Source organism: Rhipicephalus sanguineus, unplaced genomic scaffold (genome assembly GCF_013339695.2).
Source record: "Rhipicephalus sanguineus isolate Rsan-2018 unplaced genomic scaffold, BIME_Rsan_1.4 Seq12670, whole genome shotgun sequence".
In the NCBI taxonomy this organism is placed as follows: Eukaryota; Metazoa; Arthropoda; class Arachnida; order Ixodida; family Ixodidae; genus Rhipicephalus; species Rhipicephalus sanguineus.
In genome coordinates this window covers 23,995-45,625 of record NW_023614568.1, presented here as the reverse complement: position 1 = coordinate 45,625, position 21,631 = coordinate 23,995, and the positions used below count along the sequence as shown (strand labels likewise).

The 21,631-nt window shown below is 49.2% G+C and overlaps 1 long non-coding RNA gene across 1 annotated transcript; it reads left to right on the top strand.

The window, feature by feature from the left end:
* Positions 1-9,440: 9,440 nt before the first annotated feature.
* Positions 9,441-19,220, top strand: LOC119376529 (uncharacterized). The gene is made up of 5 exons (XR_005180592.2): positions 9,441-9,677; positions 16,909-17,059; positions 17,183-17,244; positions 17,669-17,827; positions 18,409-19,220. It is a non-coding gene; the product is annotated as an uncharacterized LOC119376529 (long non-coding RNA).
* Positions 19,221-21,631: the final 2,411 nt, after the last annotated feature.

The following is a 21,631-nucleotide window of genomic DNA, read 5'->3' as shown; positions in this document are numbered from 1 at the left end:
AATAAACGGCCCTTCAGCTGTAACGTCTCAGTCGCCTTCGCGCGTAACAGAGTGGTGGAGGTGCGGGGTACGCGTTTGCAACGACGGAACCACCATTGCTACACCTTCGTCGAAGCCGTCGACTTGCCGGCCTCCCGCCATCTGCCACAACCGTGTCCGACATGCCCGAAGAAGGCGACGCCCCCAGGGCTGCGCCTTGCGGTCCACTCCAGTACTATCGAGTTCCACCGCCCTTCGGAGGAAAATCGGGAGAAGATGTTGACGCGTGGCTCGTCCAGTACAAGCGAGTGAGCAAGTCCAACGGCTGGGATGCCGCCGCTCAGCTCACCAATGTTGTCTTCTGCCTTACCGACACTGCGCTCGTGTGGTACGAGAACCACGAGGACACGCTGACGACGTGGGACCGTTTTGTTCAAGAACTAAAGGCGTGTTTCGGCGACTCAGGCGTCAAAGGGAAGCGTGCGGAGCAGACACTGTCGCAACGCGCGCAGCTACCAGGTGAAACAATCACCACGTATATTGAAGATGTGCTGAAGCTGTGCAAGGTGGTCAATGCTCAAATGTCAGAGGAAGACAAAGTCGGCCATTTGCTGAAAGGCATTGCCGAGGATGTCTATAATTTCCTCATCGGAAAAGAAAACCTGAGCTCTGTGACCGAGGTCATTCGGCATTGCCGTACTTTTGAACAGCTCAAAATGCGCAGGATTGCTCCAAAGTTTGGCCGGCTGACAAACGTTACGACGGTTGCAAGCGTCGACACGAGCTCCTGCCAAGACCTGTCTTCGACGATCCGACAGATTGTCCGCGAAGAACTTTCCCGCTATGAAGAGCTGTCACGTTCAGCAGTGGACCACCATTCCGTCCATGTGCCACGGGAGGCTGTGACTGCTCCGACCCCCTCCGGCCCCTTGGCAACCGATGGTTAGCGCAGCGGCTGTAGAGTACAACGCAGCCCCACAGTCAAGAAGGACCTCACGCTTTCCAGCTCCCAGCTATGACCGGCGCGCTCAGCGTCCGCCTTCCTCGCGACGCGACATCTATCGCTATGATGTACGAGATGAACCGGCCCACTACACCAGAGAAGATGATGCTCGGTTCATCGAAGAACAATCAAGGTTTCGACCTCTCCCAGTCTGCTACTCCTGCGGTGTCCCAGGACACATCTCGCGGTTTTGTAACCGTCGCGTAGCCCCACGGTATGGCCCACCACCGCAATTTACACGACCTTCCGAACGACCTCACGACGTCCCGCGAGCAACGCACCTTCCGCCTAGCGACGATTATTGGGCACGCAGCTTCCGGAATCGCTCCCCGACATCTGACAGGAGTTTGACGCCACCACCACGTCCTCGCGCTCCCCGTTCTCCCTCACCGCTGCGTCGCACCACGTCTCCTTTGCCATCGGAAAACTAGCAAGCGCGGCCGATGGAGGTGAGGTCGCCGGAGATGTGCTAATGCGAGAAATACCTCCTGTGTTAATGCTCAAGAACAAAGTGCGTGTTTTTGTTGACGATGTGCCTGTGATGGCTTTGGTAGACACGGGGGCAACAATTTCGGTCATGAGTGCTTGTTTTAAAAATACGCTGGGACGAAAGGTTGTATTTAAGTGGGATGAAGCGTCGAAGTTTTGCGGAGTGAGTGGTGAGCCGCTGCAGGCTGTTGGTGTGTGTAGTGCTGACGTGTTTCTGGGAGGCCACGTTATTACGACGGAGTTCGTGATTATTCCCCGGGCGATACATGATGTGATGTTATTTTGGGTATGGACTTTTTGCGGGAGTGTGGTGCCACTGTCGACTGCCGCGAAGGGACGATATTCTTAAGTGGACACGTACCGTCAGCACTCCTGGAAAACCCTGCGGAGGGCGAGACGGCATTGTGTGTCTGTGGCGACACTATCATACCGCCATCATCAACCGTTCGTGTTCCTGTTGTTTGCTGCGGCAGCCATTCCGCCAGCTTTGATGCCAACGTTGAACCAATGCACATCAACTGTATGAAGAAGAATGTCCTGGTTCCACATTGTGTGGTGTCGATCAAAGGCGGACGCGCTGGCTTATGGACTGTCAATTGTTCCACGGAGCCGGTCATGCTTCCCGATGGCCTGAAGTTAGCCGTCGTTAGCGGAAAACACGCGGCCTTATCGGTGACGGAGCTTACAGATGTGCCGGAAGGATATCGCAATCACAGTTCCGAAACGGCTTTTCTGTCAATGGTGAATAAGTCGCTGAGTACGAGTGAACGCCGAACGTTGGTGGATGTGCTTTCGAAGCACGTCTCTGTATTCGACTTTGCGCAGAAGGACAAAGTGCCGTCGATCCCTGCTTCTCGGACACGTCATACTATCAACACGGGTTCGGCAAATCCGATTAGACAGAAGCCATACCGCGTTTCACCAACGGAGCGTCAGATTATTAACGAGCAGGTGCAAGAAATGATGAAAAAAGGAGTCATACAAGAGTCGGCGAGTCCATGGGCAGCTCCAGTGATTCTTGTTAAAAAGAAAGATGGATCTTGGAGATTTTGCGTTGACTATCGCCGATTGAATGCAGTAACAAAAAAGGACGTGTACCCACTTCCCCGTATTGATGATGCCATCGACTGCCTTCATTCGGCCTCTTACTTTTCCTCCGTAGACTTAAGATCCGGCTACTGGCAAATTCCGATGCATCCTGAGGATAAGGAAAAGACTGCCTTTGTAACCCCTGACGGCCTTTTTGAATTCAACGTGATGCCATTTGGGCTGTGCAACGCTCCGGCGACTTTCGAGAGATTTATGGACACTATCCTTCGCGGCTTGAAGTGGAACATCCGCATGTGCTACCTCGACGACGTCGTCATCTTTGGCCGCACCTTCAGCGAACACAATTCACGTCTGGATATTGTACTGAACTGTATCAGAAACGCTGGTCTTGTTCTAAACTCAAAGAAGTGCCACTTCGGAGACCGCCAAACCCTTGTGCTCGGACACCTCGTCGATCAGGATGGCATCCGCCCAGATCCCCAGAAGACAGCAGCCGTTGAAGCGTTCAGTGCACCGCGCTCTGTTAAGGAGCTCCGTAGCTTTCTTGGGCTTTGCTCCTATTTTCGTCGCTTTATACCTAAGTTTGCCGACGTCGCGCATCCGCTGACATGTCTGCTACGAAAGAACATTCCCTTTGAGTGGACTCCGGAGTGCGACTCCTCTTTTCGTCAACTGAAGTTCCTCCTGACGTCACGGCCTGTTCTTCAACACTTCAACCCTTCAGCTCCGACAGAACTTCACACAGATGCCAGCGGCATAGGAATTGGCGCCGTCCTAGTTCAACGCTACGGTAACTGCGAACACGTGATCGCATACGCAAGTCGCTCCCTGAGTAGGCCAGAGCAGAATTACACTGTTACAGAACAAGAATGCCTCGCGGTAGTATTTGCGATTCAGCGGTTTCGGTCTTACCTGTATGGGCGCCCATTCACAGTCGTCACCGACCACCACTCATTGTGTTGGCTTGTGAACCTTCGTGACCCTTGTGGCCGTCTAGCACGCTGGGCGCTTCGGCTCCAAGAATATAGTTTCACCGTCTCGTATAAGAGTGGTCGACGACACGCCGATGCGGACTGCCTTTCACGTATGCCACTCAGCAATACCGAGTGTGACGCCGATGATTTCGACCACCTTGTAGCTTCCGTGTCGCCGCAATTTCCAGACCTCAGCACTTTCAAGGACGAACAGCGAAAGGACACTAAATTAGCACTGCTCTTCACAGCTCCTACAGCACGCAGTTTTTGTGTACGCGATGGACTTTTGTATAAGAAGAACTTTTCCAGCACTGGCGCACGTTTCCTTCTGGTGGTGCCGGAAAGCCTTCGGCCAGCGATTCTAAGTGCTATGCACGACGATCCTACGTCCGGACATCTAGGTTCTGCGCGGACGCTCTACCGCACCAAGGAACGATTTTATTGGCCTGGAATGCGACAGTCTATCGAGGTGTATGTGGCCAGTTGCACGCAGTGTCAGCGCCACAAACGCCCATCTGCTGCTCCGGCTGGTCTCCTACAGCCGGTGCCACCTCCAAGCACACCTTTCCAACAAGTGGGCATTGACCTCGTGGGCCCTTTTCCAAAATCAGCGCAAGGCAATCGCTGGGTAATTGTATGTGTCGATTACCTCACACGCTACTGCGAGACGGCAGCCGTGCCCTCCGCAACTGCCATCGACGTCTCGGTGTTCCTGTTGCAACACGTTATCCTCCGACATGGCCCACCTCAGGTGATCATCAGTGATCGTGGACGACAATTTACGGCGGATATCGTAGAGGAGCTGCTTCGACTGTGTGAGTCCCACCTCCGTCACTCGTCTCCATACCACCCGCAAACGAACGGGCTCACGGAGCGCACCAATCGAACAATTGTAAACATGCTCTCTATGTATGTCTCGTCCGACCACAAGAACTGGGATGACGTGCTACCATTCATAACGTACGCGTTCAACACCGCTAAGCACGAGACAACTGGTTATAGTCCTTTCTTCTTGATGTATGCACGCCCGCCACGGCACACACTCGACACAGTTTTGCCTTTCTCTACGCACGAAAACATCTCTGTCGCCGAAACACTATGCCTTGCGGAAGAGGCGCGTCGTATTGCTCGTCTACGCACTGTGGCATCGCAAGACAAATCCAAAGCACGCTACGACATCCGCCATCGTCCTGCAACTTATCGTCCCGGCGATTTAGTGTGGCTATGGACTCCGGTACGGAGACGTGGGTTATGCCAAAAGTTCTTGGCCACATATGACGGACCGTTTGTTGTCATTAAGAAACTCACGGAGGTCACGTACATAGTAGCTCGCCTCACGAAAAGTGGTAGAAGAACTGCTAAAACCCAAGCCGTTCATGTCGCTCGCCTGAAGTTGTGCACACCAAGATGAATCAATGAACTCGCCCGGAGGGCTTCGTCTGCGTGGAGAGGAATGTTGCGCGTACCTGCGAGGACAACGAAGAAGAGTGAACGTGCTGGCCGCCCCGCGCTGCAGCTAGAGAGAAGACGACGACGCTGAGGGAGACAACCTGTTGGCCGCTCCTGCGCTCACCTTCGAGACCTAATAAACGGCCCTTCAGCTGTAACGTCTCAGTCGCCTTCGCGCGTAACAATATAATGACTGGTTATTATTATACAGGTCCCCAGAGCCCAGTGAAAGGCAGTTGCAGTTGTAGTTGTGTACTCAATTCCGATGTCGTGCGGTAAAGTGTACGTGGGGCAAACGGGGCGCTGCCTCAACATTCTCCTGCGCGAGCATCTCCCCATTAGGGAAGGCAAAGGTTTGTCGCAGCACCCCCCCCCCCCACTCTACTAAGTCAATGTATGGGGCAGATTTTGCGCCCCTCCCCCCTCTTGGGTGACTAGAAGGGTCAATGTACCGGGCAGATTTTGCGCCCCCCCCCTCTTAGGTGATTAGGGGGGGGGGCGCCCCCCCTGTGCGCACGCCTATGATCATAGCTCTCCCAAGTGTGCGCCGTATTCGCATTTGGCCGCCCACTGTGCCGCTTGTGGCTGCTCACCGGAGTTCTGCCGCACGACCACTGTTTTTGGACACAATGAGGCGCGAGTCAGAGGGAGCTGAAGCTTTTGCTATCAGCAAAAATGGTGACACGTGTGTCAGCACTCCATCAATTGCGTTGCTCGATTGTGAGATGGCTTACTTGGACAATACTTAAATTTGCTGTATGCCTGCGCATTTCTGTTTCCTTCTTTTCTTAATTTTTCTTTTCTTTGTGCTTGAATAAAGCATTTAGGTGCAGTCAGCTCTCGTGTTGTGCAGTCTCTTCACTGTGTCTCGTTTTTCGCGCTGTTCAATATGAACCCCAACCAGGGGCGTAGCCAAGGGGGGGGGGGGTTCAACCCCCCCCCCCCCCCGAAATTTTTCAGTTTTGCTAGCGTATATATACATGCACACATACAAACGAACGCACGAACATACATAAAGTATGGTTGAACCCTCCCCGAAAAAAATTTCTGGCTACGCCCCTGACCCCAACCAACTAGCCCAACTCTCCCTTTTGCTGAGATAAGTCCCCTTCTTTTTTTTTATTTTCAATATCTATAGCTGAAAAACATAACATGTACGAAACGTTTTCCAGTTCTCCGACTTTCAATACATCTCTCTGTGCGGTTTTCTCAGCCCTTTGTGTTAAAAGTCCTGAATTTCAGCCAGTTTGGCAAAGAGGGTGCAGTGAAATATAGGTTTAGGACTTGTAGTTTCGGTTTCCACGCCGCCGGCGCCGCCGCCGCCGACGAAAAGTGGCCGTGCGCCGCCGCCGATGATGTACCCGGCGTGCGCCGACGACGCCGCCGCCGCCGACTCGGAACGACCCCCACGCCGCCGCCGGTCGAAACCGCCACGGCGCACACCTCTACCTAGAATAGGGGGAGTGTCCAAAGCGCCGGCTCCCGCGTGGGCCTTTTGCCGTGAACTCCCGCGCCGCGCCGCTGCTGCGCCGGACCCGTGGGCTTTCCGCGCTCGGGAAGCGCGCGGAAAGCGAGGGGCGTCTGCTACGCGCTGTAGTTTCTTGCGCCGCGTTTCCATACAGGGCACTTGAAGTCTACTTAACTTTTATAATTCGGTACGGAATGGAGCGTATCCATCTTTAAGCGTTGTGTTAGTGCTGGGGCAACAACAGAATGCAAAAAAATCACGTGTCAAGCGGCATCAGCGTGGCCTAGTTCCGGTCACAGAGTTCGAGAACGTTGGTGCGCGTGTAAAAACGCGTAAAACGGACACGCACAAGCAAATAACGAAAAACAAAAACCCTGTTCGTACGAGTAATCGGGCAATAGCATCACGCATGCACGAATTAAGAGTAATAAAAAAAGTAAGTTGCACGCGCAGTCAGCTGAAATACTTGCGCGCAATGACCGCTTCACGAGCTTTTTACTCATAGTCGCCACTGGTTTGCTAGCCATATGCACACCGCTTTATTTGACAATTCATTAGCCTTCACAAGCTCTTTATTATGTACGGAGCACACCGGGAAGACGCAAGGGAAACAAAAAAAAGAAAAAAAAGAGTAGAGACGGCCATACGACCGCAATGCTGTTGGCTTACTTTTGCTTCCGAGGTAGCGTACAACAAGGCTCACCGTGCGCAAACATTTGAAAGAAAAGCAATGCCAGGTAAACTAACCTTATTCGACAAGTTTTTGCATAAAAGGCGTAATATAGAAAATGCTATACAAATATCCAGATATCATGAAACAAAGTTACAAATGCCCCCATTCTTGCTGTACAGGCTGCCTGAACGAAAATACGGGAAGAAATTGACAAATAGAATGAGTGTAATATCTCAATCACTTCAGAAAATTCTTAAAATGCAGAGATCGCTTATGTACCTAGCCTGAAAAAATGCAACATGCGATTTTATATATATATATATATATATATATATATATATATATATATATTCGCATATGTTGCATTGGATCGCTGAACGTCAGTATGAAACGTTCGCGCGAGATGCGTGCATTGCTTCAAGCCTTCACCACACGAAATGACAACAGTGTCAAAAAGCTCATTCTCAATTAACTTATGTTTTCACGGTTCTCGGAGGTTAGCGTTCGCCCGGTTCAGAGACTTTACAAAAAGATGTGGACGACTAGTTACATAAAATACAATTGTTTCTGCGGCAGTTGAGTGCGCGCCAACAGGGCACCCGACCGCAATTTCCCGCTTTTTCCTGGTGACCTCAATATAGCGTCCACCACAATTTCGTGCTGAAGCTCCGGAGTACTTAAATAGCGAGTCTGCTCATCTCTTGAATAAATATAAAGAGATGACCAGACGGGTAAAGCAAGCCTCTTTTGTCCCGCACACGCGTGCAATCAGCTGCTCTGAACTGAGAATCAAGTTTGTTTTCGGGCGATCGCTTGTAGCATGAAGTGAGGCATACACAATGTTGCACTGTTATCGTTTCATTCTTTTTGGTTTGTCTTTTTTTTCAACGCTAAAGCCTTAGATGCCTCATCAAATACGAAAATTGACCGTCGGCGTCCCGCGTAGCCAACACGAGTGATGCACAAAATCATCACGCGATGACGTCGAGAGGACTTGTGACGTCACTAGGACGTCATTCAACGTGACGTCTAATGATGACGCCATCATATGACATGATCGCTTTCTATTGCCTCCGTGATCGGGGGCCAATCACGGAGGCAATGTAAAAGCAGGTGAGTTGCAGAAAGCTTGCAATGCCTTCGATCCTGTCGGCAGTCCGAAACCACGTTATGTGCAGAAAGCTTTCGGAGAGGGGCGAGGGAGGATCAATGCATCGACTGACGAAAAAGATGGCTTTCGTTTTCGAGTCATCTCCGGCGAATGCAAAAGGGACCATGTTTTTTTTTTCGTGTAATTTTTTCGCATACATTTTACCTATGCGGTCAGTAATTCTTCGAAATGTATGGGTAAGTCTAACATGTTGACATCGATATTGGTGACCACAACGTTTTTTAGAACCTGACGGAAACAAATCGTCAGACCACACATCGTCAGAATCTTTCTGGCTACAGAAAGCGGGTTTGCCCGCCACACTACATATTATTATTGTTAGTCGTTACGCAAATGGCAAGCATGTCAAGTTAGTGATACCATGACCTATCGGTCGTGTTGGGCATACGTACATTCGTGCCCCTCCGCGCCAATTTTCGTGTATACCAAGTGAACGAGACGCGAGTTACGCGAGTAATTTTTTACTTTTGGTACCGCGGCCACGCCGACTGACACATTCGGCTTCGCATGAAATGGCTTGAAACAACAGAGCGCCGGAGGCAGCCTTGTAAAACAAATCGAAAGCGCGAAATAAAAGATAGGATATGAAGGGTGCAAACGTACGCGTTATAGCATGCATGAGCTAGTTACTACGTGCATATGTGCTACGTTCTCCTGGTTATCTCCAGTTTATTCTCTCCTGCAGCAAGTTTACGTTCGTCATTCCACACGAAAGTAAGCTAAGCGCCGTTTCTCACGATGAAGTGCGCGCAGGATGCGTTCCTCAAACAGCCGCGGAAGTGTGGACCAATGCGGTGACAAAACAGCTGCAAAGATATATACAAAAACCCCGTTTCACAACACACAAACGTGTTCTCTGTGTGATGAGTCGCTGCAGTATTATGTTGCAGTGACGCAGTATTAAATGTTGCCCAAATTTCCGCAATTTTAGCTAATAGCGGCCAAAATATCACGCGCGTAGCAGACGCTCACCGCTTTGACGCGGCGTCCGCCGCGGAAAAAGCCCACGGGTCCAGCACGGCAGCGCCGCGGCGCGGAAGTTCACCGCAAAAGGCCCTCGCTCCTCCCATGTATTCGCGCGGCGCTTTGGACACTCCCCCTATTCTAGGTCACTCTAGCCAGGGCTAGGCGTCGCTGATTGCGCCGCGCGGATGTTCGGATACACGTGCGGCATATACGCTGACACGCCAAGGACACGCTTTCGATAAAAGAATCGCGCGGGTTGCCTGTTGCCACTGCGGTCTTTGCCTTCAAATAGCGAGAAGAATGTGACACGTGAAATGTTTGGTCGACGAGCCTCACCTTCACATGAAGAGGCCGTACACCCTGAGCATTGGCACATTTGAGGACCTTAAACAAGCCATTGCGGTGTGGCCCCATCTTGGGAAACCTCGTCGCGCTGTCTACGTCTAGATTTTCAGGTACGTACGTACGTGAGTGTTTTCGTGTTCAGATCCTGAATGAAACGTAAAGTGTTTGTGTGAAAGATGCACTCCTTGGCATTGCTGTGCGGGATTTCAGCGACAAACTAGGTGATTGTGTCGCTAAATGAACGTCGCTAGCATGCGCTTAGTTGCCGCAACGTACTTAGTTCAATTCGCGCTTTGAAGAAAGGCAGTACGTAGCTGTTTGCTTATATTTTACGCCAGTGGAGGCACGTCATTGCCTGTATGTTCAAAATGCGCACCTTTTCCGATTATTTTTCTTTCTTGGCATGTACACTGCGGAAGTACGTAGAATTTTTTTTCATGCGCCGATGTTTCTTTGTTTTTATTAATATTTTTTTTTCTACAGCGGCACGCCGCCTGTGAACGATTGAAGAAAGACAAAACTCAAATTTGGTTAGAATTGAAAAACTTATATTCTTAGAGATAAAACAAAGAGAGAGTATGAAACATCTTAGCGTTTGGACACACGTCCGCTCTCTACAAGATCTTATGAGCGTCTCTTCGTGCACGCAGGCACGCAGTCCGTCCCCTCCTGCCGACGTAACCGCACACCCCCCTCACAAGCACAACACACGCGGAGCGACGCACTGCACTTCTTCCGTCAACACCGCGGTCAAAGGTTGCCCCGCCGAGGCTCTGTTGGCGGAGGTGGGGCGCGGTCTCACGGTTCGATGCCGGCAGACGAGGAGTTCCAGACGCTTTTCCGGGAAAGCGTCCGGACCGCGCACGTGACGTTCAACAAGAATAAATGAAACAAAAAGAGAAATACAACACACTGCCCCCCAAAAATGAGCAAGCTCATTTTTTTTCTTTAGTTGCTGAGTTCTACTGGGTACAACAGTTGCACAGGCCGGCGAAGAAGTTTACCGTCTGGCAGACGCACAGTGCAAGCTCGCACTTGCCTGTCCCGACTGGGGAGCACCTCGTGAATAACGGCTTTTTTCCAAAGAAGCCGAGGAAGCTTCTCGTCATGAATCAAGACCAAATCTCCTTTCTTGAGTGCGTTGTTTTCTTTGCCTGCGGAATGATGCGCCGATCTTAGTTGAAGTAAATATTCGTTCCTCCACCGACGCCAGAAATGGTCAATTGTTCTCTGGCAATGCTTCCATCTTATCATTTCCTTGGCTGAAGCAGTGGACGGAGCACTCGGTTGACCGTCAGGAAGTGCGAGCAATCTTTTGCCAGTGAGAAAGTGCGCCGGTGTCAAGGGCGTGCCCTCGTCTGGCGATACGTGCAGGAATGTTAGGGGGCGTGAATTAATGACAGCTTCAATTTCGTTGAGCATTGTCATCAACTCTTCAAAGCTCAGATGTGCGTTTCCCAATACGCGCCGAAGACATACCTTGACGCTCTTAACTAAACGCTCCCAAAAGCCCCCCCACCATGCTGCTCGCTCAACAATGTACTTCCACTGTATCTGGTGATCTGCACAGTAGCTGGTGAAGTCTCCTTTCTTCATTGAATTGAACAAGTAAAAAAGGTCTTTCGATGTCTTCTTAAACGTTAGGGCGTTATCCGTGTAGATGACTGACGGCAAACCACGACGCGACGTAAAACGTCGAAAGGCCAGCAGGAATTTTTCTGCGGAGAGATCCGATACAAGCTCCAAATGAACAGCACGAGTAACCGCGCAGGTGAACAGCGCTATGTATGCCTTTTCTTCACTGCGTTTCCCCCTTGTGAACAGTGGGCCGGCAAAATCAATGCCAACAGCCTCAAAACAACTGCCTGGCGAGGTTCTATCCGCAGGAAGCGGTGCAGTCGGTGCTTTAGCTGCTCTCAGTCTCTCCCTTATGCAGCCATTGCAAGTTCGAATGACTTGCTTTACAACCTGACGTGATCGCGGTATCCAGTAACTCTCTCGGATCTGTGTCATAGTGTCCTGGACACCACCATGCAACACATTCAGGTGACATTCTCTCACAACGAGTTTAGTGAACTCGTGTGCAGGAGGTAGTAATATGGGATGCCTGACAGTTTCTTCCTCTTTAGAATGCTGTAATCGTCCACCAACACGGAGAAGTCCGGCGTTATCCAAGAAAGGGCTCAACATGGATATATCCGACTGTTGACCTACGGCTCTCTTTTCCATTAGGCTTTGCCTTTCTGTGCCGTAAGTTTCTTCTTGGGCAGCCTTAACCCAGTAAGTCCTTGCTTGGTCGAGCTCTTCGGCCGTGAGATCACCATCAAGAACTTCTCTTCTCGTCTTTCTAAGGAATCGGAAGGCCCAAGCAGTGACACGGAGAAGCTTCTTCAACCGGCTATACTTCCTTACGTCTATGATTGGCTCTCTCTTAGTAGCCGAAGACAACTGCAGCACCGTTTTATCTTTCCTTTTTTCTTCTTCTAATTCAGTCTCTTGCGCAACCTTCTTTTGTGTTGCACAGGGCCACTTATCGCAGTTGCCGCGAAGCCAAGGTGGGCCATGCCACCAAAGTGTGGATTCTGATAATGCCTGGGCTGACATGCCTCGTGTGAGGCAATCTGCAGGATTTGCGCTACCAGGGCAATGTCTCCACTGCTGAGGGGCACTCAAACTCTGAATTTCGGATACACGATTTTGCACAAACGCTTTCCACTTCGTAGCGTGACTCTGAATCCAGTGAAGTGCAATTGTGGAATCCGTCCAGAAATGAACTGTCATGCTCAATGCTATTTGCTTGCAGACGTAGCTTGCGAGACGAGCTCCTACGACGGCTGCCATCAGCTCGAGTCTAGGCAACGAAAGGTGCTTTAAGGGTGCTACCCTTGATTTAGCACAAATTAGCTCATTGCTAAATCGGTCATCGCTGCCCTTCGCTCGCAGGTACGCACAAGCTCCATACGCTTCCGGACTCGCGTCGCAGAAAACGTGCAGCTCAAAGCTAGCAATCTCGTTAGGCTCCACAATGCACCTCTTGAAGGTAAGCTGCTGGAAGTCCAGAAGTTCATCACACCACTTCTTCCATTCTTTCTTTAAGTCATCTGGAAGTGAGGAATCCCAGTCTAACGCTCTTTCCCACAAACGCTGAAAGAGTATTTTTGCTCTGACGACGAACTGGCTGACAAGTCCAAGGGGATCAAAAATCCTCGCAGCCGCTTGGAGTACTGCTCTCTTGCTGCTCGGACTACCTCTGACGGCTCTCAGGACACTTTCTGTAGGAATAGACAGAAGATCACTTCCTGGTTTCCAGCGCAAACCGAGAACGTTATGAATCGCGTCAGGATCGTCTGCGATGTCGTCGCTATCGAACGAGTTTCGTAGTTCTGCTGAATTTGTTGCCCATTTGTGCAACTTCATACCTGCATCTGCCATGATTGCCTTTGCAACTCTGTACATTTCTACAGCTTGACACACTGACTCAGCTCCAGTTATCAAATCGTCAACGTAGAAAGACTTCTTGAGGACCTCTGAAATGTGTTTACGCTCGTCTTTTTGTTTCTCGAGGTGATAAAGTATCGTTGCATTGAGTAGGTAAGGGCTTGCAGATGTTCCGAAGGGCACTCTTGTCATTCGCCACTCTTCTACCTTGGGAAGTGAATGAGCATCATTCGGTGTTTCTTCGTACCAGAGAAACCTGAGCGCGTCCCTGTCTCTTGGCTGCACAAGAATTTGCAAAAATGCCTTCTCTATGTCAGCGGTTAGTGCCACAACATGAAGACGAAAGCAAAGCAAAATTCGAGCCAAATCTGCAATAAGTTGTGGTCCCTTCTCTAGCTGGTCGTTGAGTGAAAGCTGTCCTGGCAAATGCGATGAGCAGTCAAAAACAACTCTTAGTTTCGTGGTAGTGGATTCCTCGCGTATTACTGCTTGATGGGGCATGTAGTAAACGTGTCCAGTGTCTTCTGACTGGAGAGGTTGCACACGCTCGGCATGACCTTCTCTCAGGTACTCTCGCATAACGGAGTCGTATTTCTCTAGCAGTTCTCCGTCGCGTCTGAGCCGTGTAGTGAAGCTCTGAAGCCGCTTCTTAGCTAAATCTATATTACTGTGAGCTCCACCAGCAGATTCTTTCCACGGCAGTGCTACCTGATAGCGGCCCTCAGACAATGCAATTGCACTCTCAAATTGGTCTTGTACAGCTTGGTCATGCAGGCTCGAGTTGTGCTCCTCTTTTATGCCTAAAGCATCAAGTTCCCAGAAGTTTTGCAGGAGAGAGTCTAAGTGGTCTGGCATGCGTGTCTCTATTCTTAAAACACATGTGTTCACTGCAACAAATAATGAACTGGTTGGGCTTACCGGGCCTTGGAAGGTCCACCCAAATGCAGTGTTGATTGCCACTAGACCTGTAGAATCTTTGCAGTGCTCAACCTCATTCTTCATAAATTTCCACATGTGGTCTGATCCAATCAAAAGGCTTACTCCTGGAATGGCTGGCATGCCGGGAAGCAGCAGCTTGTCAGCGATGGGTCCTCTTCCTGCCTCGATTGCCTTCATGAAATGATGCTCCGTTGGTGTATGCAGAATATCCTTGCAGATGAAGGGGACCTCGACTGCTTCGATGACGAATTCCTGCCCGCTGTACTGCGCTTTCAATCGAACTTCCACAACACGACAGCTTTGTTCGGTGCTCTGGTGCTCGCCGAATGTTGAGATATTTAGAGTGGTGAATCCCGACTCCCGGAGCTGGAGCGTTTTGGAGACATCTTCCCTGATGAAAGTTCTCTGGCTGCCTCCGTCTATCACTCCTCTTATATAACCGCCTTTGTTTCCGCCAATGGCCCATGCTCGAAAGGTCTGCAAGAGCACGTCGGAATCTTTGGAATCTGTGGCAGAGGCGTAAACGTTGGTCGTAGCGATAGATGGAGGTTGTTGCTTCGGAGCTCCGGCCGATCTGGCGTTGCACATAGAAAACACATGTCGCCCTCCGCAGATAGTGCAGTTCACTCTTTTCGACAGTCTTGAACGCGATGACCTCGTACAGTGCAGCGGAAGCATCTCATGTCAGCCATTAATCTGTTCTTTTTTTCTTTAATATCAAGAGGATCAGGACAGAGTTCCGTGCAGTGCTCTGACGAGCCACAAAAACAGCACTTCGTCTTGGTTGCTGTTTTAGTGTGAAGAACCGCAGCGGTCGGCCTCCTCGGACTTCTTTCTTGCTTTTCTTGCACTGCCCTTTTCGGCGCACGGTCGGCATTAACACTCCTCTCCCTGCTCTCTACCTCGGTTAGGAGGAACTCAAGCACATTTTTCAGCTGGTCATCAGCCCTTGTGCTGTCTGCCCGTGTGGGTACTTCAACTTCGCCGTCTACTTCATTGCTGGCTCGCTGTGAAGGTCCTTTAGAACGGCAAACTTGTCTGTTGTAGTCAACAACAAGATCGTGCGGCAGCGATGTTAATATGATGTCGCTCATCATAGTCGAGTACGTAGCCGCATTCACTCCCAGGCTGCGAAGCCCGCGTATATGCCCCTGAACGTGGTCATATAGCTTCCGAAGTCCACGCAGGTCACTCGATGATGAAACGGCGGGTAAGGCTCGAAGCTTAGCGAGATGATTTTGTTCAATTTGCCTTCTGTCGCCGAAACGTCGTTGTAATATTTCAAGGGCGTCTTCGTAGCAAGCTTCTGTGGCGTTAAGGCCCTTTATCGCCACTAAGGCTGATCCCTGCAACAACGAGCGAAGGTACTGAAATTTCTCAGTAGTTGAAAGGCGCGGGTTATTATGAACGGATTGCTGAAATTGTTCCCAAAAGGGCATCCAGTTGGCCAACTCACCGTCGAAAGTCTCCAAGCGTAGCTTGGGTAACTTCACGCCGTCGACTCTGAGAACAGCTTCCCGTTGATCATTACTCGATCGCGGTGCAGTCTCGGGTGCTCCGTTGTTGATATTCAGGGCGCTGAGCCTTGCTTGAAGACGGCCGATCATGGCTGTGGCTGCGTCGTCGCAACTTACAGCCTCGTTGTACTCCGCCTCGAACTCTTCCTCGAGGATCAGCGGCTCCAGCTTGTCGTTGATCTTGCGCAGCTCCTCGTTACTGGTTTCCAGGCGCAGTATCAAAGTGGACACCTGGCTGGATGTCCCGTCTCGCAGCGCAGGCTCCGCCTCGTCGATGATGCGAGAGTTGTGGCCACGCCGTACACGCCGTTTTGCCAGCAGCTTTTCCAAGCGTCGATCCATTGATGCACCAGTGGGTGACCAACTCACTGAGTCCAAGCGGTCGGAAAGTTCAAGTCCGCTGTCGGCTTCGATGTTTCTGTCCCTCTATCCCGGGTTTCGGCACCATGTGAACGATTGAAGAAAGACAAAACTCAAATTTGGTTAGAATTGAAAAACTTATATTCTTAGAGATAAAACAAAGAGAGAGTATGAAACATCTTAGCGTTTGGACACACGTCCGCTCTCTACAAGATCTTATGAGCGTCTCTTCGTGCACGCAGGCACGCAGTCCGTCCCCTCCTGCCGACGTAACCGCACACCCCCCTCACAAGCACAACACACGCGGAGCGACGCACTGCACTTCTTCCGTCAACACCGCGGTCAAAGGTTGCCCCGCCGAGGCTCTGTTGGCGGAGGTGGGGCGCGGTCTCACGGTTCGATGCCGGCAGACGAGGAGTTCCAGACGCTTTTCCGGGAAAGCGTCCGGACCGCGCACGTGACGTTCAACAAGAATAAATGAAACAAAAAGAGAAATACAACACCGCCTGCCGCCTGCGCTTTCGAGCGCGCGCGCGGTGCTTTTAGATGAGTTCTTCGGGCGGTTATCGCTTCTCGAGCCGACTGTGTGCTTTCTAAACTTTTTAAAAGGGTGACCGCTTGTTACTATCTCGTTTATTGCTCGCCGGGGCGCGATTACACCTGTTTCCATGCGGTGTTAATTACACGAACGATGCCGCCGTGGTTGCGTTTCGTGTTTTGGGGACTCGGAAAAACTAACTCCGCCTCGTTGGCGATAAGACGAAGGATTATTACTCGTTTTGATTTTCGGACAGGCATAGAACCATACAGTCTCCTTTCGTGCGCTCGCACCGGTTGCTCTTTGCCCCCCCCCCCCCCCCCCGGTTACGGCCCTAGCACGGGTTGACATGAAAACGTTGAATAGAGCACCATTTGATTGGTTATTCGAAAGTTTCAAGTGTTCGCGCCCTGATACTTTGTGATGTTTCTCTTCTCGCATATATTCTGCTGATTGTGCCAAACGGCATTCTGCACTAACGAGTGTGTGTGCTGACGCACTGATTTTGTGACAAAGCTGGAAGCAAAATTAAGAAATGTTTTTACATAGGTTATGGACATGAACTTTGATGAGTACGTCGACCTTGGCCCTGGTGATGATATACCACACATGGCAAAGATTAAATTGACTGCCTTTCAGTCGCCCACCTCTGGATGGCTCGTCATCATCGACATGTGATGTTGAGAATGCTGAAGAGCAGGTAATCAAAGTTTTCACTTTTGTGCAAATCATGACAGCTGCATTTTTTTCTTTCGTGTACCTTACGACACGTACTTGAAAAAAGTATTGCGCAACCTACACAGTATGCTATCACTTGTTATAGGGGCCTGAAGAGAGCAGCTCTCTTGATCTTCAAGAAGCTTCGGGCATCGAACGTACTGAACCGTATACGAGAATCACTCTTAAAAGTATCTAAACCTGGCAGATGTGATGGGGACTGGAAATGTAAGACTTCTTAAAATTTTGCAATTCCTACATGTTAATCTACAGTATACACTATTTTGGTATTTAGCAAACGTTACAAAGCCAGTTCATCAGCATAGAGTTTCTGAAGTTTCTGTTTCTCTTATGTGTGCCATGCACTTATGGGTCTTTAAACACTACTGTTAATGTAAGGCATAAGACATAAGTAGTTAATGTAGGAATGTAAGACAAGTAAACTGCCCAAGTTAAATTTACATTGGTGACATGTAGGATACTGTAGGCCATATAAGTAAACAAGGTGACTTAGTTCTCTTAGCCTGAGTAGGTAGTGAACATTAATTCCAAAGACCTAGTAAAGTTTCTGTTTTCTACCTAACATTATCAGGACTCGTGGAAGATAGCGCTCGGAAACAAATTCAAGAATGCAAGGAGGCATATGACAGGAGATGAGCGCCTAAAGGAGAATAGACAGAAGTTTGCCACAAAGAAGACATCCACAAGGGAATTGGATGACAAACTCCGAAGGAACAAGAAGGCGAAGATGGTAAGATGATGTTTCCCATGAAGCATGCGCCCTTTGGGCTTTATGCGTAGGATAATAAAGTAATTAACATTTAGTGCAGAAACAGCACAAGGATTAACAAAGAAAGATGTGTACTAATTTTCAACAACATAGTTTATTGCACCCAAGGAACAAATTTATACACAAGTTCTGCTTACACGCTGCACCAAAATGCCATGGGCTGAGATATGTATCATTTTTAAAGATATACAAAAGACTTATAACTCGCTCTTCTTCACTTTCACGAATGTCAATTCTCTATCTGTTAAAGACAAGAGCCTAGCGCATGCACATCCGTTTACCTGCTTGCCCATTTTTGCCGCTTATATTATTGATCTCGTTAGTTCATCTCTTTTTGTTTAACACCAGCCATCCATTGTTTTCGTTCTTTACTATAGATTGAAATGCTCTTTTACTGAGTTGTAGAGCTTGGGAGTGTGAATCCTTCTTTCAGAATAAAAAAGATTTATTAATGGATATGAAAAAAATACGATAAGAAAAGCTGCAACAACTGGTAAGTAATGTATACTGAGTGTGTAATTAGTTCATTACTGTTTTTGCAGGGAGGGAGCGTTCCAATAACACCCTGTATTTTGTACGATGGGGCTGATCTTCCATATGCAAGGAACCTTTCGCTCCATGCAGACAAAGAACTCATGTTCCGTATGTCGAACGGTGAAGAAAGGGTACTTGTACTGATGTCAGCACATTGGCTCCTGAATGTAGAGTACGCCCGGAAGGCCTTCAACGTTCTTGTGACCATGGAATGGCTGCTACTCGGTCAGCGATCAACCTCACCAAGAACACCAGTTGTTAAGCTGTTGAACGTTTTCAAAAAAGCTACAAAATAGGCCTTAGCTTCCGCAGGGACAAAATCCAAAAAACATATATTGAAAACACAAATAACTACTCAATGCATGATGAAAATATTACTGTTAGTATAAATTCAATTTTATCGCGTGTGGTACATGTGACACATGTGACAAAATCTAGTTTATACAAAAGTAATCTTTTCATCATGTAATGTGTAGTTATTTGTTTTTGAATATACAGAAAAGATTACTGTAGTGATACTGGCACTTCATTTCAACTTATTTTTTGCTCCAGTTTCTTGTGACATGTTATGAGTCATTTTGTTCCTGCGGATTTTCAGCATGTTCTCACAGGTCTTTTTGACTCAGTGCTCTGTGACTTTTTTGCAGCATGTATAGTAACCTTGATCATTTGCTGAAATTTTAGCATAACAAAACTGCCAGTACTTGTCAGTAAAATCAGTGTATCGACTATTGTTTTGGAATTTATGTTAGTTTTATGACAATCTTTTAGTTTTGCAACGATTTTTCTTAAAACAAATAAATACTCATATTTCATTCAATTACCAATGATTCTGTTGTTTTTGCTTGGAAAGGGATAATCCTTAAATTTTGTCTGAGCACGCCTATATAAAATTTCATTCTACTGCTGTGATGCAGGTCATGTTTCTGCAGTGCGGTTGTGATCAAACCATCCCTATTATATGTATATCCTGCATATTATGGCATTCAGTATGAGCTGTAACATGCACACCATAGTCAGATTGCTCAACTGTTTTTGTTAGAGCCGCAATCCATTGCTTTTCAGTAGGCGGGAAAAGTTTCATCATTGCAGCAATGTGCAAAGTCTTTTACTTCACTCATGTGCTTTCCCAAAAAAGAGAAAATGGAAGCCTGCTGAGCAAAGCGTCATTCTGAGTCCTTATCGTGTCGCATGAGTTATGTGAGTTATGGAGAATCGCTGCTCGTGTATGAGCTACAGCTGTTGGGTGGCAGCGCTAAGAAAGTCGACTATATACAGCCACACTGGTATGGGCACTGCTGCAGTTTTTGAAACTTTTTATCAATCCATTTTTATCAAGGTATTGCGCATTTCTAAATCATCTCCTTAACAGGAGAATTCTTTCTCAGCTGCACCTGAAGGGATCGCATCACGCTGATGTCTAATGCCCCAAGGGGGCTGGCTGGGAAGAAGTAGCATGTGTGCTTCCCCCTTTTACAGCCACCCTTTTAAGGGTGTTTTTGTGTATTACACCCCACTCGAACGGGTGTAACTTATTGTAACACCCATAGTTTAGGGGTGTTCATAAACACCTATTAAAGTAGGGTGTAATCTGTCCTTACACCCTACGTTTTTAAGGGGTGTTTCTAAACACCTTATGTTTAGGGTGTTTCTAAACACCCTAAAAGGGTGTTGCCCATGGGACAAAAAAAATACACCCTTAAGGGTGTAAAATTTTTTAGAGTGTAACATTACTCCCGAACAAACAGGCGCTCACTGAGGTGACCAGCCGAATCAAAGAACAGAAACCAAAGAAAATTAGAGGAAATAAAGAAGAACTAACAAAAAAAGGAGAAGAAGAAGAAGATCCCAGTAAATGACAGCGCAGTTTCTCGAAAAGGCGACCTTGGAAAAAAAAAACTGCCGTTGTGCCGACCAAGCAAAAACACGCAAGCGAGTGAGGCCCTTTCAGGTGGTGCAAGCAACAACGCGAGAGTGGAGATCAAGTTCCACTCGCTGCACGGAAGAAGATCAGCCAAGTCGGCAACAAGCGGTCTCCACACATTCACCTCCTGGACGTGAAAGGTCAGGAATATCCGCATCTGCGTAAATCGCGCCGCAACGGAACTGCTCCCCCCTCTTTGGCAGCGGTTGGCGTCACGGTTCGTCGAGCGACTCCTCCAAAATTCGTCGGGGACCATCGAGTTACATAGCGCCTTCCGCAACCAACCCGTTTCCGAGCAGGGAAGCGTTGTTCGAAGAAAGAAAATAACGACCCAGGGCTCTTCCCTTTCGTCCGGTACACCTCTTGGACAGCATAGGCAGTTTGGTTCGCAGCACACCGTAGATATACGTCGAAGAACTCAGTTTCGCCTGGTCGAGCCCGAGCCGTCGTTGACTCGACGAATTTTCGCCACCTATTCGCGAGACGTATTCGTGCACCCCTTGGGCAATGAACTTGGGTCAACACGGCCGTTGGATGGCTGACCGCTTCAAGAGCGCGGCAAGCGGTGAATATTCGAGAAAGTCAGACGCCGTTATAATGGCGGCAGGAAGAGTTTTTCTTCGCCTCATTGAAAAGACTCCTTCCCTTTCATCTGCCGGAACGAAGCTGCAGCGGTCAGACTGATCAGTCGACGTCAGATCTAGCCAAGCACCGACGAGCTGTGGGCGCAGTGAGGCGCAAACGTGCATGGGCTGCCGAGCTGAGAAAGAGAAACTACGTTGGCATTACTACATCTGTTACGCGTTTATTTCGTGCGACTTTCGTGGGTGTTCGTAGCGGAACAGCCTATTCGCAGCTCAACCGCCCGGGGGCCACGTACCTCAGCAGAAACGCCACCTACGTGGTGGCGTTTCACCACGTAGTGGTGGAGTGGCACGTAGCTGTCGACCCTGGCTCTGGCAGTAGTGATGTTGGCAAAATATTGAGAACCGCGAGACGGCAAGGCGCAGGTAACGGGTCCCCTTGTGACTCGTGTCAACCAGTGACACTGGTAATGTAGCAACACTTATGCGGCGCAGGCAGAACCTTCCCTTTCATCCAAATTGTACGGCGGCGCCGTGACGTCATACGCGACGTTTCTGCTCAGGTCACGTGACCCCGAACTGTTGAGGTTGAAATAGACTCTCGCGTTCGTAGCAGGTCTCATCATATAGTCACAGTTGCCATCTCGCCTCGTTTCTTTCACCGCCTGGACCCGTGCCTTCGACTCCATATTCGACCTGGGCTACCCCTATCCGAGACGACCG